This window comes from Mesoplodon mirus (assembly GCF_964341445.2).
Source record: "Mesoplodon mirus genome assembly, chromosome: 3".
Classification (NCBI taxonomy): Eukaryota; Metazoa; Chordata; class Mammalia; order Artiodactyla; family Ziphiidae; genus Mesoplodon; species Mesoplodon mirus.
Window position 1 is genome coordinate 135,199,589 of NC_138978.1, and position 15,995 is coordinate 135,215,583.

The window sequence follows — 15,995 nt, forward strand, 5'->3', positions numbered from 1 at the left end:
GAGCCTCTAGGGAGAGCCGAGAAGCCCCAGTTCGTGAAGCGGGCGGGAAGGGGTGGGAGCGGGGGAGGGGTGTTCCGGCCTAACCGGGCCCGGACACCGCCGCAAAAGGTGACCCCACTCCGTTGCTGGATAGGCTCTTTTTATGCTGAACGTGTGCCGGAGTCCAGCTCCAGCGAGTCCAGGGATACCCGAGGGATGGATAGCGTCGGTGAAGGAAATAATTCTATTACACTTCTTAAAGTATCAGCATTGCATGTTTCTCTTATGTCTTTATTCTTCACAATCACAGGTTTATATATTGTAGTTGATTACATTACCAGGTACGTGGCCAAACAATCTTAGCACAATCGAACCGCAAAATGTTCTACAAAGATTTTTTTAAAAAAATATCCCCTAGTTTCTAGATGTCCTATTAAAATATTTCCCCAAGTTCCCATTAATCACAGGTTATTTCTTAGTAACCAAGCCAAGCAGTTATATGATTATTTCAATTGTAAAAGTTGGAGCTACTTGTTCCTATTTCTCTTCTTGCATGCGCAACCTATTACAATGGTTCCATGAAAATATTTACAATATACCTGCATGCTCTTTCTCCTTGTTTCCTTCAACTGAGACAGCGTTTTCTCCCTACCCTGGCAACCAATTCTGCTCTAGTCATTTGCTTTTCTATAATTAATCTTCCTTTATAATAGAACCATAAATTTCCTATGTCATCAGAAACTCCGGCCCATGGCCATAGCTCCATACTAGAGGGCGTTTTTCATAAAAACATCCCCTTAGTTCCAGGCTCTTAATTCTTTTTTTTTTTTTTTTTTTTTTTTTGCGGTATGCGGGCCTCTCACTGTTGTGGCCTCCCCCGTTGCGGAGCACAGGCTCCGGATGCGCAGGCCCAGCGGCCATGGCTCACGGGCCCAGCCGCTCCGCGGCATATGGGATCCTCCCAGACCGGGGCACGAACCCGTATCCCCTGCATCGGCAGGCGGACTCCCAACCACTGCGCCACCAGGGAGGCCCCAGGCTCTTAATTCTTGACCTATTTCCCCGGGGCTTTAGTGGGTACTTCCCATTCTGTGGTAGTTTCAGGAGGGGGAGTCCTAGAGGAATTTTTCTTTCACGTGGAGCAACATCCCCCCAAAATTGCCCCTGTATGTAAATTTATTATCATAAAACATAACAACGGAGCTGTAGTCCACCTTCCTGGCACGGCGCTGCCTTGCAGTTTCGCCTTCCGTTGCTCATGACTTTGTCATGGTGCAATGGCTCCAGGATGGCTTCCGACATCTCCCCCTTCTTTATTTTTTAAAAGTGCAGTATGTAGCTCCACGGAAAGTTGTTTGATGCTTTTAATAATTATTCTGACGATGACTGGAAGTAAAAATATCAGAATTAGTACAACTACTGCAATGATTCCTCCATTAATGAGCATTGAGAATAAGGTTTTATGTGACACAAATGACTTAATACTTTCAAAAAAGTTCTGAGCAGACTGTGCCGGAGATAAATCTAAGTTTGTATTTCCTATGTCATGAATCTCTTGATGTAATTTAGTAAGGTCTAAACTAACATCTCTTTTGTTCCAAACTCCCATAATATGAGTCTGAATTTGTTCCCAAGAATATAATGATTCATTCACTTTTAGAGGAGTAACACAAAACCATCTATATTTTTTATGACACCTCAAAGCTAATCTTACTTTGAGCGCTGTTAATTCCTGCCCTATGTGTAAAATTGCTTCTTCTAAGGCATCCACCTTTGCTTCTAACTTTCTGTCTATAACTTCCTGAGTAGCCAGAGCTAAAGATACATTTTTTGAAAGCTCGTTTACATGTTGAGCTGTAGGTACTTGTTGAGCTAAGGAACTTATTGAAAGAGAAAATGTGCTATTACAGCTATAAATGTAGATATTCCTAGAATCAAAGCTGCAACAACTCTCTTTGAATGTAATAAAACTTCAGTTTCATGCAAAACTTGTAAGCCATAATCATCATACCAGGCAGAGGATAGTTTTACAGGCAACATAATGTATGGTGGTCGTTTAAGAATCATTAAAACTCATACATTCATAGAGGGATTTATACAACTTGTCAAAATACAATCATAGCAATGTGTCCAAAATGTAGAACCAGAAGTATTATGATAAATATTTAGATCCACATATTTTGGGGCTACCAAGAATACATAAGGCGCTGACATACAACCCTGCACAAAATAAATGCCCATATTTTTAGGTCTATGAAGAATAACTGGCGATGGTGCAGCAATAGCTTTCCAAAGCTGGGTCTGTGCATAATACATATTATCTTGAGCCATAGTTAGGATAGGAGGCACCCATCCTCCAGTGTGCCATCTATTAACACGCATAGAAGCAGGAATGAATGAATTATTCCAATCATAACGTGCATGATGTTGTAAATAAGATCTATAATCCTTAGATGGATCAGGATTACTCCAATCATGCACATTTTTTGTGGTATCCTGTATGGGAATATCGATTCTTGAAGAATATATACAATAATTCCATGTAGGAAATCCTGTATTGGTATCTACAGCATCCCAGTTACTATCCAATTGGTCTTCCGGAGATTGTAATATAGATGATTGTACTCCTGTACGAATACCATAAGGAGGATTACAAGGAGGAAATTTTAAAGGATGAGAGGAAGGTTGATTATAAGTTGGATCTTCTCCGGGTGCTAGATAAATCAAAGACCAAAGAAGTCTCTTATTAGATTGACTCGAAGGAGAAGCAGTAAGCTGTCCTTTAAGAAAAACCGGTATACATCCATCCTTACGAGAGGCTACAGAATTATTAATTGATGGAAATATAAAACATATAGGATGGAACCTTGATTTTCCATGAAAAGTAAAATTATTATTTGTTTTAAATTTATTATATGGATAGGAGCTTAGGGCTCCTCCCATTAACCTGGGCATAGTAGTAGATACTGGTATATCCTCATTATCCCAGGCTACAGTTTGTAAAATCGGTGGATCAGGGAGATAAGTCCAATAAGAATTACCCAAAACATTTCCCCTAGTTACCTGGAAGGCCAATATAGCAAGCATAGCAACAAAAAGATTTCCAGGTGTTAAGGTAGCTCCCTGGTCTGTTACCACTTTCTCGGCGTCGTCAGCAAGTCGTTTAATCTGACCCCAAGTTGGTGGATTCGAAGTTCTCATAGAGATGGCTTGTCTCTTGCGAGGTCTTGGGCGCGGACGCGGCAGACAAAGAATTGGTCTCTCTCCGATGGTGAGGTTTTGTATCTGCTGCAGCAGCGGTTTCTATATGAGGAAATAGCTTAACCACATACTGTGAGTCTGAATATAAATTAAAAGTCTGGTTCTGCAGCTCAGCGAAAGCATGTATTATTGCAATTAATTCTGCTTTTTGAGCAGAAGTTTCCTGAGTTTGAATTACCTTTGGAACATTATTAATAAGTAAAGCAGCTTTTCCATTAGATGATCCATCTGTAAAAACTAAAGCTGCATCTTCTATTGGCTGATCAACGTAGAATTTAGGAAATATAACTGGAGTGTAGCAAAAAATTGTAATAGCGGATGTTTTGGCAAATGAAACAGAATTTGTCCAGTATAAGAACTAAGAGCTATTTGCCAGACTTCATCATTCTGTAATAAAATTTTTAGTTGATCTTTATTATAAGGGATAATTATATTAGTTACATCCTTTCCAAACAATTCCTTACTTCTTTTTCTTCCTTTAGCTATTAAAGTTGCTGTTAACATAGGATAGGAACAAACTATTTTCTTTGAAGTAGCTGGTAAATGGATCCATTCCAAAGGTCCTTCCTGCCAAAGTATACCTGTAGGTGTAACTGGAGTGGGCAAGATTAGCAAACACCATTCTTTTGTGGAATCTATTCTTTGTAAGAAGCAGTTGTTTAAAGCAGATTCAATAGACTGAAAAGCCTTTTCTGCTTCAGGAGTCATATTTCTAGATGAGGTTGGATCTGAATTTCCCTGTAATATGTTAAATAAAGGCTTCAATTCTGCTGTAGTTATTTTTAAATAAGGCCTAATCCAATTAATATCTCCCAATAGTTTTTGATAGTCATTTAATGTTCGTAAATTATCTTTCCAAAGTTGTAATGGTTGATGTGTCACAGTTTATGTATGTATTATTCTCCCTAAATAAGTCATAGGTGGTTCAGTTTGAATCTTTTCCGGAGCTATTTGGAGTCCATTTTTTTTTGCAATGCCTCTGTTAAATGCTGTAAGACTTCTTGTAAATATCCTCTATGTGAATGGGACAACAATATATCATCCATATAGTGTATCATATATACTTCCGGATTATTAATTCTTATTTCTGTTATAGCCTTATCCACAAATTTTTGACATAAGTTTGGACTATTTTTCATTCCCTGAGGTAATATTTTCCATTGATATCTTTGATAAGGTTGTTTAAAATTAGTAGAGGGTACACTAAAAGCAAATCTTTTTCTATCTTGAGGGTCCAAAGGAATAGTAAAAAAGCAATCTTGTAAGTCTATAATAATTATATTATAATTTATTGAAACAGCAACAGAAGAGGGCAATCCAGGCTGTAAAGCTCCCATATCTTCCATAGTATTATTAATTGCCGTTAGATCTTGTAAGAGTCTCCATTTTCCTGATTTCTTCTTTATTACAAAAATTGGTGTATTCCATGGACTGTTAGAACTTTCAATATGTCCTGCTTCTAATTGCTGTTGTACCAATTGTCTTGCTGCTGACAATTTTTACCATAGTTAACGGCCATTGTTCTACCCATACAGGAAGATCTGATTTCCAAGAAATGGGGTCAGCAGCTCAAGCAATGGCCATATTTATAAATTTGGATAACCCAAACCTTGCCTAAATTTATGTTGTTTAGTTAGTATGGGCAACATATCACCTTGTTGTTCCTTACCTAATCCCTTATTGGGATCATATCTCATATTTAACATTTGAGAAGTAACCTTTTCATCTGGGCTATATAATAGCATTCCCATTTGTGCCAATATATCTCTTCCCCAAAGGGTAAATGGCAAAGAAGGTATTACATAGGGACAAAATTACCTGATTGACCTTCCGCATTGGTCCAATGCAATATTTGTGAAATTTTTGCTACAGATGGAGCTTTCCCCAAACCTGTAAGCTCATTATGAGTACTTTTAGTTGCCAGGCTGGAGGCCAATCCTTACCAGCCACACAGGTCACATCTGCTCCAGTATCCAATAATCCTATAATCTCTTTTCCATTAACCCTTAGTGCTTTTGTAGGTCTAGACTGGGTAATTTCCTCTACCCAAAAAGCCATATCACTAGATCCAAAACCTCCTTCATTTCTAGGTTTATCAATTACAGATTGTCCCGTCTGATAATATGGGAGCAAAAGCAATTGAGCTATTCTTTGACCTTTAAATATTTGTTGCGTTTTTGTAGGGGGAGCCACCATAATTTGTAGTTCTCCTGTATAGTCAGAATCTATAACACCTGGCAAAACTGTTAACCCTGCAAGAGATGATGAACTTCTTCCCAATATGAGACCCAATACACCTTCTGGCAATGGCCCTTTGATTCCAGTAGGAATTTTTATTGGAGGAGCATCAGGAGTTAATATTGTTGAGGTGGTGGAACACAGGTCCAATCCTGCACTGTCTGGGGTTGCTCTGAAGAGTTCTGAGATGGAACAAAAGGAAGGAAGGGGTTCAGATGTTGGGATGTATTTATTTGTGTTGCCCCTATCATTTTGGGGGCCTGGGGCAGGGCCCCCTGGAAGTTTCCCAAATTGCCTGTGTCAGAATTAGGTGGTAAAAGTTGTCCATTCTTATGAAATTTAGATCTACATTCTTTTGCCCAATGATAACCCTTCTGACACCGTGGACATAAAGTATTTGCAAGATTGACTTTTGAATTTATAGGTGAAGGAACCGATAGTGGAGGCATGTTAGGTGCTTCTTGTTGGTTATCTGCATTCTTATAAGGACATGCTCTAGTAAAATGACCTGGCTTACCACAGGCATAACAATAATTTCCGGGAGTACCCCGAGCCATAATGACAGGAGCTCCTTTTTTCTTTATTTTGTACATATTGTGGATACATTTCCCCTTTTAATGCAGCTGCTATAGCAACGCCCTGTATAAAGGCAGGTCCTACATCTGCACATTGTTTAATAAAATCAGTTATATTTCCAGTTTTCCTAATAGGTCTCAATAATGCTTGACAGGTACTGTTTGCATTTTCAAATGCCAATTGCTTAACAAGCATATCAGCTGCCTCTTGATTGGTAATTACTCTCTGTACTGCCTGTGTTAATCTTGACACAAAGTCTTCATATGCTTCATCAGCCCTTTGCTTAATTTCCCCCAAGGTCGTTGCTTTCCCAGCCACCAAAGGAAGAGATTTCCAGGCATTAACAGCACAGCTAGTGACCTGCGTCAAGACTTCCTTATCTAGGTACATTTGACTTTGTGCAGTATCATGATCTCCCTCACCTATTAACATATCCAACAAGATATCAGCTTTCCTTTGTCTTTTATTAATTGCAGTTTGTTTTCTAGCTAAGTCTTCATATTCTCTTCTCCACAACAGATATTGCCCACCTGAGAGACAGACTCGAGCCGACCCAGTCATATGGTGTCATCCATCTGTTAGCAAGAGCATCTAGCAAAGTGAGGGTATAGGGAGCTAGTGGTCCATAATCAGCACATGCAGCCTTTAATTCTTTGAGAATCTTATAAGGCAGAGGTTCCCATGTCACCCCATCATCAAAGGCTCCTTCAAAACCTACAGGGAAACAAGCAGCAAATTCTGGATCATCAGAGACCTGCATTCTTCTGGAATGCGTCTTTGGCTTAATATTAAATGTATTTTTAATCATTTTGTTAGTTGGAGGAGGCGGCGGTGGTCTCAAAGGCATCTCTTGTTTATAATCTGGTAATGCAGGATAACTAATTTTTGGCAAAGGTGTTTTTGTCTCAGAATTAATAACAGGAAAATCCCAAGGATTTGGCTCTCTATGATAAGCAGCAGCAGCCTCCTCCAGGTCTTTTTGGTCCTGAGGCGACAACTCATCATCATCATCATCATCTATTTTACATTTTTCAAATGTAGCTGCCAATACTTTCTTAGGAGGTGGTTTTGGAGGTATTAAGGGAGTACTTTCATCTGGAGTTCCCATATAAGGTATTCTCTGTCTTTCTTGTACTGGATCTAAGGTATCTCTAATGAGATTCCATAGAGCAAAAGTATCTACAGAAACTTTTTCAGGCCCATGAAGTGAATAATATGTTTTTAATTGATCCCCTACCTTAGCCCATGTATCCAAATTAACTGTACCTTCCTCTGGGAACCATGGACATTGTTCTTGAATAAAGTTTAAAAAGTTAGCTAATTGACTAGTAGTTACCTTAATACCTCTTCCAGATAACATATGTTTAATAATATCAATAAATAATTTTCTCTCTTTAGATTCCTTATGACCCATAGTTAACTTACCTTTTATATTACTTATTAGATTATCCACCCTTCACTTACCTTACCTATACTCTGCAAGGGGGTCTGCAGCACCCTAGGTGGAAGCCTAGCTATCCCGAACTCACTCTATTTACACTTACCCTTCAGGTCCCTGTTCGGGCGCCACTTGCTGGAGTCCAGCTCCAGCGAGTCCAGGGATACCCGAGGGATGGATAGCGTCGGCAAAGGAAATAATTCTATTACACTTCTTAAAGTATCAGCATTGCATGTTTCTCTTTCTCATGTCTTTATTCTTCATTCTTCTTCTATTGTTTACAATCACAGGTTTATATATTGTAGTTGATTACATTACCAGGTACGTGGCCAAACAATCTTAGCACAATCAAACCGCAAAATGTTCTATAAAGATTTTTTTTTAAAAAATATCGCCTAGTTTATAGATGTCCTATTATTTCCCCAAGTTCCCATTAATCACAGGTTATTTCTTAGTAACCAAGCCAAGCAGTTATATGATTATTTTAATTGTAAAAGTTGGAGCTACTTGTTCCTATTTCTCTTCTTGCATGCACAACCTATTACAATGGTTCCATGAAAATATTTACAATGTACCTGCATGCTCTTTCTCGTTGTTTCCTTCAACTGAGACAGTGTTTTCTCCCTATCCTGGCAACCAATTCTGCTCTAGTCATTTGCTTTTCTATAATTAATCTTCCTTTATAATAGAACCATAAATTTCCTATGTCATCAGAAACTCCGGCCCATGGCCATAACTCCATACTAGAGGGTGTTTTTCATAAAAACATCCCCTTAGTTCCAGGCTCTTAATTCTTTACCCATTTCCCCCGGGCTTTAGTGGGTACTTCCCATTCTGTGGTAGTTTCAGGAGGGGGAGTCCTAGAGGAATTTTTCTTTCACGTGGAGCAACATCCCCCCAAAATTGCCCCTGTATGTAAATTTATTATCATAAAACATAACAACAGAGCTGTAGTCCACCTTCCTGGCACGGCGCTGCCTTGCAGTTTCGCCTTCCGTTGCTCATGACTTTGTCATGGTGCAATGGCTCCAGGATGGCTTCTGACAGGGAAGTAGGACCGGCTAGCAAAAGCACTCGAGGAAAGAGAGAGGGGTCGCCCCAAGATTTTGTTGCTGTTTAGTGGTGTCCTTAGTGGACAGATGTTCCCCCTCTAACCCCCTGGCCTTGCCCCAAGTGGAATGCCTGGTCTGGTGACAGCTGTAACATTTGGAAACAAACAAGCTGAAGCCACATTAACAGATGACTGCATCTCTTTCTTTCCCGAAGGATTTATCAGAATTGGCTTTAAGAATAATATTAGCATATACGTATATAATAAACCCTTTCCTTCTCTCTTTAAATTGGCACTAGCTATTAACAGGTTTCTCTCTCTGTCTCATCTTCCTCCCTCCCTCCTTCCCTCCCTCCCTCTCCTAAGCTGACCAGATCATCAGTTTCTGGACTTAAGGGGGAAAAAAGGCCAAGGATGTGCTCTCTTTACAGCTGAAACAGGGTTTATTTTCCCAGCGTTGAACCATTCCCAAGTAGAGAGGCTCTTTGACACTAGGGTTCTCTGTGAGTGAACTTCTCACATTCAGCTTGCTTTTGGAATTGCCCATCACTAGGTCCAGGCCAGTTTTATCCTTGGATTTGTCCAGCAACCTAAACAGTATAATTGCACAAGGCCAAGGCAGTACTTTTAATCTAGGAAGAGTTCCCAACTCTCTGTTTAGCAGTTCCAAAATTAGGAGGTAGTGTAGCAAACAGTTTCAACAAGGCTCAGTAAGAATTCTTGACCCTAGAATGCGGGCTTTTTAAAAGCTGGAACAACCTAATTCATCTCTCTGAGTTTCACTTTCATAAAATTAGACCTCACCAAAGAGCAGGGGATTCTTAATATGTATCAAAGTGTATGTGGAATCTGGATGGGAATATTACATCTTTAATTTCACTAACCTCTAGCTGCAATTTAGTATTTAGCATGTCCTTTAAATCTAAATGCAGACAACAAACCACGATAACATTAGGAGTACCTGTGACTATACCCCAGCAGATTCCACAGACAATTTCCTAAGGCAGTTTTTATAGATATCTCAAAGTATCACTAGTCTGATGTTACAATCAAATCATCATTACCTTTTTTGTTTTATCTAATAGACTATATCTATTTTAGAATGGTTTTAGATAAACAGAAAAATTAAGGGGATAATACAGAGTTCTTATATATCTCATTCCCAATTTCCTCTATTATTGACACCGTACACTAGTGTGGTACCTTTTTTACAATTAATGAGCCAATATTAATACAATTATATTAACCAGAGTCTGTACTTTATTCAGATTTCCTTGGCTTTTGCCTAGTGCCCTTAATTCCATTTCAGGCTTCCATCCAGGACACCACATTACATTTAGTTATCAAGCCCCCTTAGGCTCCTCTGGGCTATGGTAGTTTCTCAGGCTTTTCTTGTTTTTGATAACCTTGACAGTTTCTTTTTAAATTTTATTTATTTAATTTATTTATTTTTGGCTGTGTTGGGTGTTCGTTGCTACGTGTGGGCTTTCTCTAGTTGCGGAGAGCGGGGGTTACTCTTCGTTGCAGTGCGCCGGCCTCTCATTGCAGTGGCCTCTCTCGTTGTGGAGCACGGGCTGTAGGCGCATGGGCCTCCGTAGTTGCATCATATGGACTCAGTATTTGTGGCGCACGGGCTTAGTTGCTCCCTGGCATGTGGGATCTTCCCAGGCCAGGGCTCGAACCCGTGTCCCCTGCATTGGCAGGTGGACTCTCAACCACTGCGCCACCAGGGAAGCCCCCACTTTGATGGTTTTGAGGAGCAGTGATCAAGTGTTTTGTAGCATACCTCACTAATGTAAACTGTCCAATGCTTTTCTCATGGTAAGACTGGGATTATGGTTTATTGGGAGGACAACCAGATAAAGTGCCTTTTTTATAACATCTTATCAAGGGTACATGCTATCAATGTGATTTGCCTGTTGATGTTGACCTTGATAACCTGGCTGAGGTAGTGTCTCAGATTTCTCCACTGTAAAGTTACTCCTCCACCCCTTCCACACTACACTTGTTGGAAGGAAGTCACTATGTGAAGCACAAACCCAAAGAGTGGAGAGTTATGATCCACCTCCTTGAGGACAGAGTATGTACATAAAGTATTTGGAATTCTTCCACACAGATTTGTCTATTTCCCCCTAAACATTAATTTATTCAATTATTGACATTTATTTATATCAGTATAGACTCATGGATATCTATTTTATCCTTTGGGTTATAATCCAATACTACTTTATTTTGTTGTTTGAATTGTTCCAGCTTTGGCCATTGGGAGCTTTTGCTTTTGGCGACTGCGCTCCTTTGACATACTCCCTTTGGGGTGTGTGAGTTTGTGTGTGTCTGTGTATCTGTGTGTATCTGTGTTTAGCATGCATGTTTGTGTGTGTGTGTTTAACACTTCCTGACTTTCTGGTACCACAAGATGCTCCAGGCTCATTTTGTGTATTTCCTGCCCCAGTCCTAGAATCAGTCATTTCTCTGAGGAGCCCTGATTCCTTTAATTGGAGAGTAGTAATAGAAACCAAGATCTGGGCTCTAGATGTGCTGTTGCTAATGGGCTATTATTTGATTAGGCTCTCTTAACTGAGAGAACAAAGAAATATATATGTATACTAACCCATGTATATACACATATCAGTAAATATTTCTATATATAACTATCTATATCTATATTGAGCTGAGTGTATACTGATGTCTGCAACTATAATCCATTAACTCTGAGATTAGTTTAGCCTTCTCCTCTTGTTTATCTGTAAATTCATACTTCAATATTGAGAAATGTGGCTACCACCATCCACCATCTATTTATTTAATTGTTCAATTTCAGTACACATGTATCAGAGTTGTGAACCCATCTCCCCAACATCACTATTTTTAAGTATAGTAGTTAATAGAGTCTCTGTTATATCTTCTTATTTAATGAGTTTAAATACCCATTTGTTTCTATATCACAAATTTGGTTCTTAAAATAGTCTAATGACTGCATTTAAAACATAGTAACTAGTTTCTTTTGAGATTCTATGTATTATATTTTATGAATTTAAAAGTGTTATTTTAAGACTCTTTAAATGGGCTACTCCATATTGTCAAAGGGATCCACAGTAAAAAGAAGGTTAGGACCCCAACCTCACAAAGATTATTGTCAGTTTATAATGAGATGATGTGAAATTGTCTGGTGCAAATGTTGGGAGCTCATGCTTGATAAGTGTTAGCTTTGTCCACTTGGGCAGGCTTCTTTCTCCTTTAAAGTTCTAAATACCTTGGAAGAGAGAACATGCTAAACCTTATGGTTAATAATTTATAATGTAGTGGAAGGATTTGCTAGGTATCAGTGTTGGAGGTAAAGGTCCATATAAGTTTGACGGAGGATGAGTGATTCCACTGCAGAAGTTTGTACTTGATATAAATTAATATAAGTGCAAGCAATGTATTTTAAGTTCATTCTAGAGGAGTAGTTCAGAATAGCTTCATAGAGGAGAAGACCTGAGCTATCTTGGGAGATGTTTAAACAGATGAGGAGTGGAGCCGGAGTTGGGAAGGCAAAGGCAGTGTAGCCTTAGAATGCAAATGTTCACAGACATGATCTTGTGGCTTATTCACCATCCTTACCAACCTAATAAGGACACCTGCTGGTAGCTTCTTCATCATCATCATCACCATCAACATCATCACCATCATGTTAATAAAGAATGGATATATTTGCCAGGTAGTCAAACAAGCTCTTTGCACGTAGCACCTAGATGTTTTCTACGATCCACCTTATGAGTTCAATCATTGTAATTATTCTCATTTTTCACATACAAAAATGAAGACTTAGAGAGATTACATAATTTGTTCAAATCTTGGTGTGTGCCCTCTCAACTCCATGCTCTTTACCTCTGTGCTTAACGGGCTAGGATGATTTGCCCATATTAAGGGCTCAAATATTGGTTGATAAGTATAATAATCTCATAAAAGGAAAAGTGAAGTAATCTACTTTGATGTTTATGATGCAGTTTGGTGAATGCACTTAAGTGCCAATAGATGAATAATAAAAGTTAGAAACACACAAACATAGAGAAGAAAAATTCATATGTGTATGTCTGCTGGGAACAAAAAATCCTCCTGAATGTCTAACTTCTTAGTAAATATCAGGATATCACATACACATCATTAGGCAGCATCAATGGAGGATCCTCTGTACCCTGCAAGAGGGCACTGTTATAGATGCACAGAAAGAAAATTCATGTTTCCTGTACATTATAAATAAGGACATACTATGATCACTCTTTAAGAATGAAGTAATTTGAATTTTTAAATTTTCCTTATCAATTGGTGTATATGAATCATGTTAGGTGAAGAATTATTGGTTGATTGGACATTTTATGTTTTAATTCTTTACAGAAAACAAATCCTTTTAGGCTTAAAATATCACATTCAGCAAATGAGTTATTATACTGAAGAAAGTGATGAATTCAGTAAAGTGTCTGGAATCTAAAATAAGAAGTAATTGAAGGAACTGGGAATAGATGACATGAAGCAAGACCAGGAGAGAAGTAGGTGGTCGCTCTAAACGATTTTAGGAGTTGTCCTATGAAAAAGGGTTTAGACTGTCCCACACTGAAGATTTTAGACCAAGTAGAGAGGTTTAGGTTGATAAAAGGATGAATATTTTGACAAGTAGAACCTTTCAACTATAAAATGGAGCGACTGCATTTTAAACTCAAGAACTCCCTGTTACTGAAGTGCTTTAACAGAGGTTGAAGTTAAGCAGTTGGAAAAGTAAGAGCCTTTACAGTGAGAAAATTCTATGATTCTATGGTTTTCAACTCATAAATTTGTGTAGTTCATCCATTTTACTCATTGTATACACTTAAGTATACTGTTCCTTGAAATGGCCATTCAAAGTTGTTTCCTGTGCCACACACTATGAATGTTAGGGTTGGTCCTGTGTAAATCTTACCCCCACTGAATTAGTATTAACCCTAAACAAGCAGCTTTCTTACATAAGGAAACAAAAAAAGAGGTTCAGAAATGTCCAAACTAAGTTTTTATAAAACTGTGTTATCAAATCTAATTTATCAAAAAACTTCAAACAGGGGCTTCCCTGGTGGCGCAGTGGTTGAGAGTCCACCTGCCGATGCAGGGGACATGGGTTCGTGCCCCAGTCCGGGAAGATCCCACATGCCGTGGAACGGCTGGGCCCGTGAGCCACGGCCGCTGAGCCTGCGCCTCCGGAGCCTGTGCTCCACAACGGGAGAGGCCACAACGGTGAGAGGCCCGCGTACCGCAAAAAAATAAAAATAAAAGGAAGATGCAGACCTGTATGCTTCAGGATTTTCTCACCAAAACCCCCACACAATTTCTTTACTATTCCAGCCAAGTATGGCCTAGCCCTACCCTCATCCCTGTTTTTCTTGGTTTAGTAATAAAGAAAGAGATGGAAATAAAGAAGAGATATCGGGTAGAAAGATATAAAATAGTGGGGAAAATAACATAAGTGAAGTCAAGTACCACCATCATTTACTAGAAGTGAACTTTCAGCACCAGCGTTAATATTTTTTCCTGTTATATCTGTAAATGATAATAACTAATATGTACATAACAATTTTCAATTTAAACAAATCTCATTTTTATAACTAACTACTTCGCAACAAGTAACATGCTAAGGTAACATCAATAGATGAAAAACGGTAGTCCCTGGCCCCAAGGAACGTTGCCCAGGAGAACACAGATATATGTAAACAACACAATCACAATACAGTGTAGCGAGTGCAACAATCAGGCATGCAGAAGTGCAAGGGTAGCAAAAAGGAGCATGTGATCACAACACTAAAAAGAAGACTGCACAAAAGACATAATATGTAAACTGAGGTTTGAAAACTGAAGTGGGTTTCCCAGGTGCCCCATAGGGAGAAAGGAATTCTTGGAGGAGGGAAAAGCATAAATGAAGACAGTGAATTGTTCATATAATCCAGAAGTGAAGTAGGCAATGGCAGGAGAAATGATTGGACACAGGCGTCATGAATACTTGCATGTCTGCATTTTAGCAAGTCCATTCAAAGGAAACTTTGAGGATCAACTCGGGGGTGGGGGGCCGCGGGGGGGACAGAACTAGTCATTGCTGCCAGAAACACTGGAACCACTTTCTACCAACCCACCAAAATAACGACTTCAAAGGCAACATGTTATCACAGAAAAGGTTTTTTTTTTTGTTTGCTTGTTTTTAGTTCATTAGGTCTCACTTAAAATTCTGATTCCACAATGCACTTGCTTTGGGATCTTGAACAACACTCATAAGCTCTGCAAGTTTCAGTGTAGTAAGTTTATGTGATTACCTTCATCTGTAATATCCCTGAGTTGCAATCTTAATGGAAACTCAAGTTCAGGTCAAAGACAAGTTTCTCTGTGACCTCTCCTCTGAATTGATTCAAAAGCCGTCTCGCCCGTCCTCATTTGGCTTCTCTTATGGAATCTCATAAAAACTTCTATGACCTCTTTCGGTTTTTTGTTGTTGTTGTTGTTGTCTGTTTGTTTGTTTTTTAATTTAAGTATAGTTGATTTACAATGTTGTGTTACTTTCAGGTGTACAGCACAGTGATTCCTTTTTCACATTCTTTTCCCTTATAAGTTATTACAAAATATTGAGTAGAGTTCCCTGTGCCAATAAGGAGATCCTTGTTGTATCTATTCTATGCCTTATTTGAATGACCGTAGCACTCGTTGTCTGTATCATTTTTATGTCTCTGGTTGCTTTGTGACTGAAAATGAAAAATTTCTATTTGTTCGTTTCCTGGCCCTTCCTTAAAAATGTGTTCATTTATGTATTTCATATTTATTGACTACATCTTAGACACCGTGTTAACTGCTGGTTCTAGATGTTAGTAAAATATAGACCTTCCTGCTCAAAAGGTCACAGTATTTGTGGGAAAACAAAAAAATGAACAACCTATATCTCAAAGAGCTTTGTACTTCCCAAAGAGAACACACCTAGTAGGTACAATAAATACATGTATCATACATAAATGTATAAATAGTTAATGGGATTAAAAACTAGAGATAACTGCTTTTCGATTCTGAGGAAATGATGATTATATTTCACCAGAAGCTCAATACCACTCTGAGAATGAGGGCTTAACCCCCGTCCTGACTCACTGCATTGCTTTTCTCTATAAAAATACACAAGTCTGTATATACGCTCTAGAAAAAGGCTTATCTGGCACGAATTTCAGAGAGCAAGAAGAAAACTTCAAGAAGTTCAGAGAAGCATCCAGCAGCTCAGATGATTGGCACTAATACAACTTGCTTGACAGGATAATTGAGCTGTAAATCTCACAAAATTAGATGATCTTTGAAGAATTTCAAAACCTCCTGCTATTAATTGGAAATCCTAGAAGAACCGCTTCTTTTAAAGCATACTGATAATATGCTTTACAGCTTAATATTCAGAAGGCTATGTTTTGGCTAAGTGAGCTTCAG

At 38.8% G+C, this 15,995-nt stretch overlaps 1 protein-coding gene and 2 pseudogenes across 4 annotated transcripts in view; 1 reads left to right on the forward strand and 2 right to left on the reverse strand.

Annotated features, from left to right (window-relative positions):
• The window catches only part of LOC309799247 (centrosomal protein of 78 kDa-like), a 780,309-nt pseudogene that overhangs the window by 154,367 nt on the left and 609,947 nt on the right, over positions 1-15,995 (reverse strand). The gene's annotated exons all lie outside the window — the stretch shown is intronic.
• The window catches only part of LOC309800867 (centrosomal protein of 78 kDa-like), a 720,575-nt pseudogene that overhangs the window by 131,654 nt on the left and 572,926 nt on the right, over positions 1-15,995 (reverse strand). The gene's annotated exons all lie outside the window — the stretch shown is intronic.
• The window catches only part of LOC309799856 (ferritin light chain-like), a 99,141-nt gene that overhangs the window by 47,330 nt on the left and 35,816 nt on the right, over positions 1-15,995 (forward strand). The gene's annotated exons all lie outside the window — the stretch shown is intronic.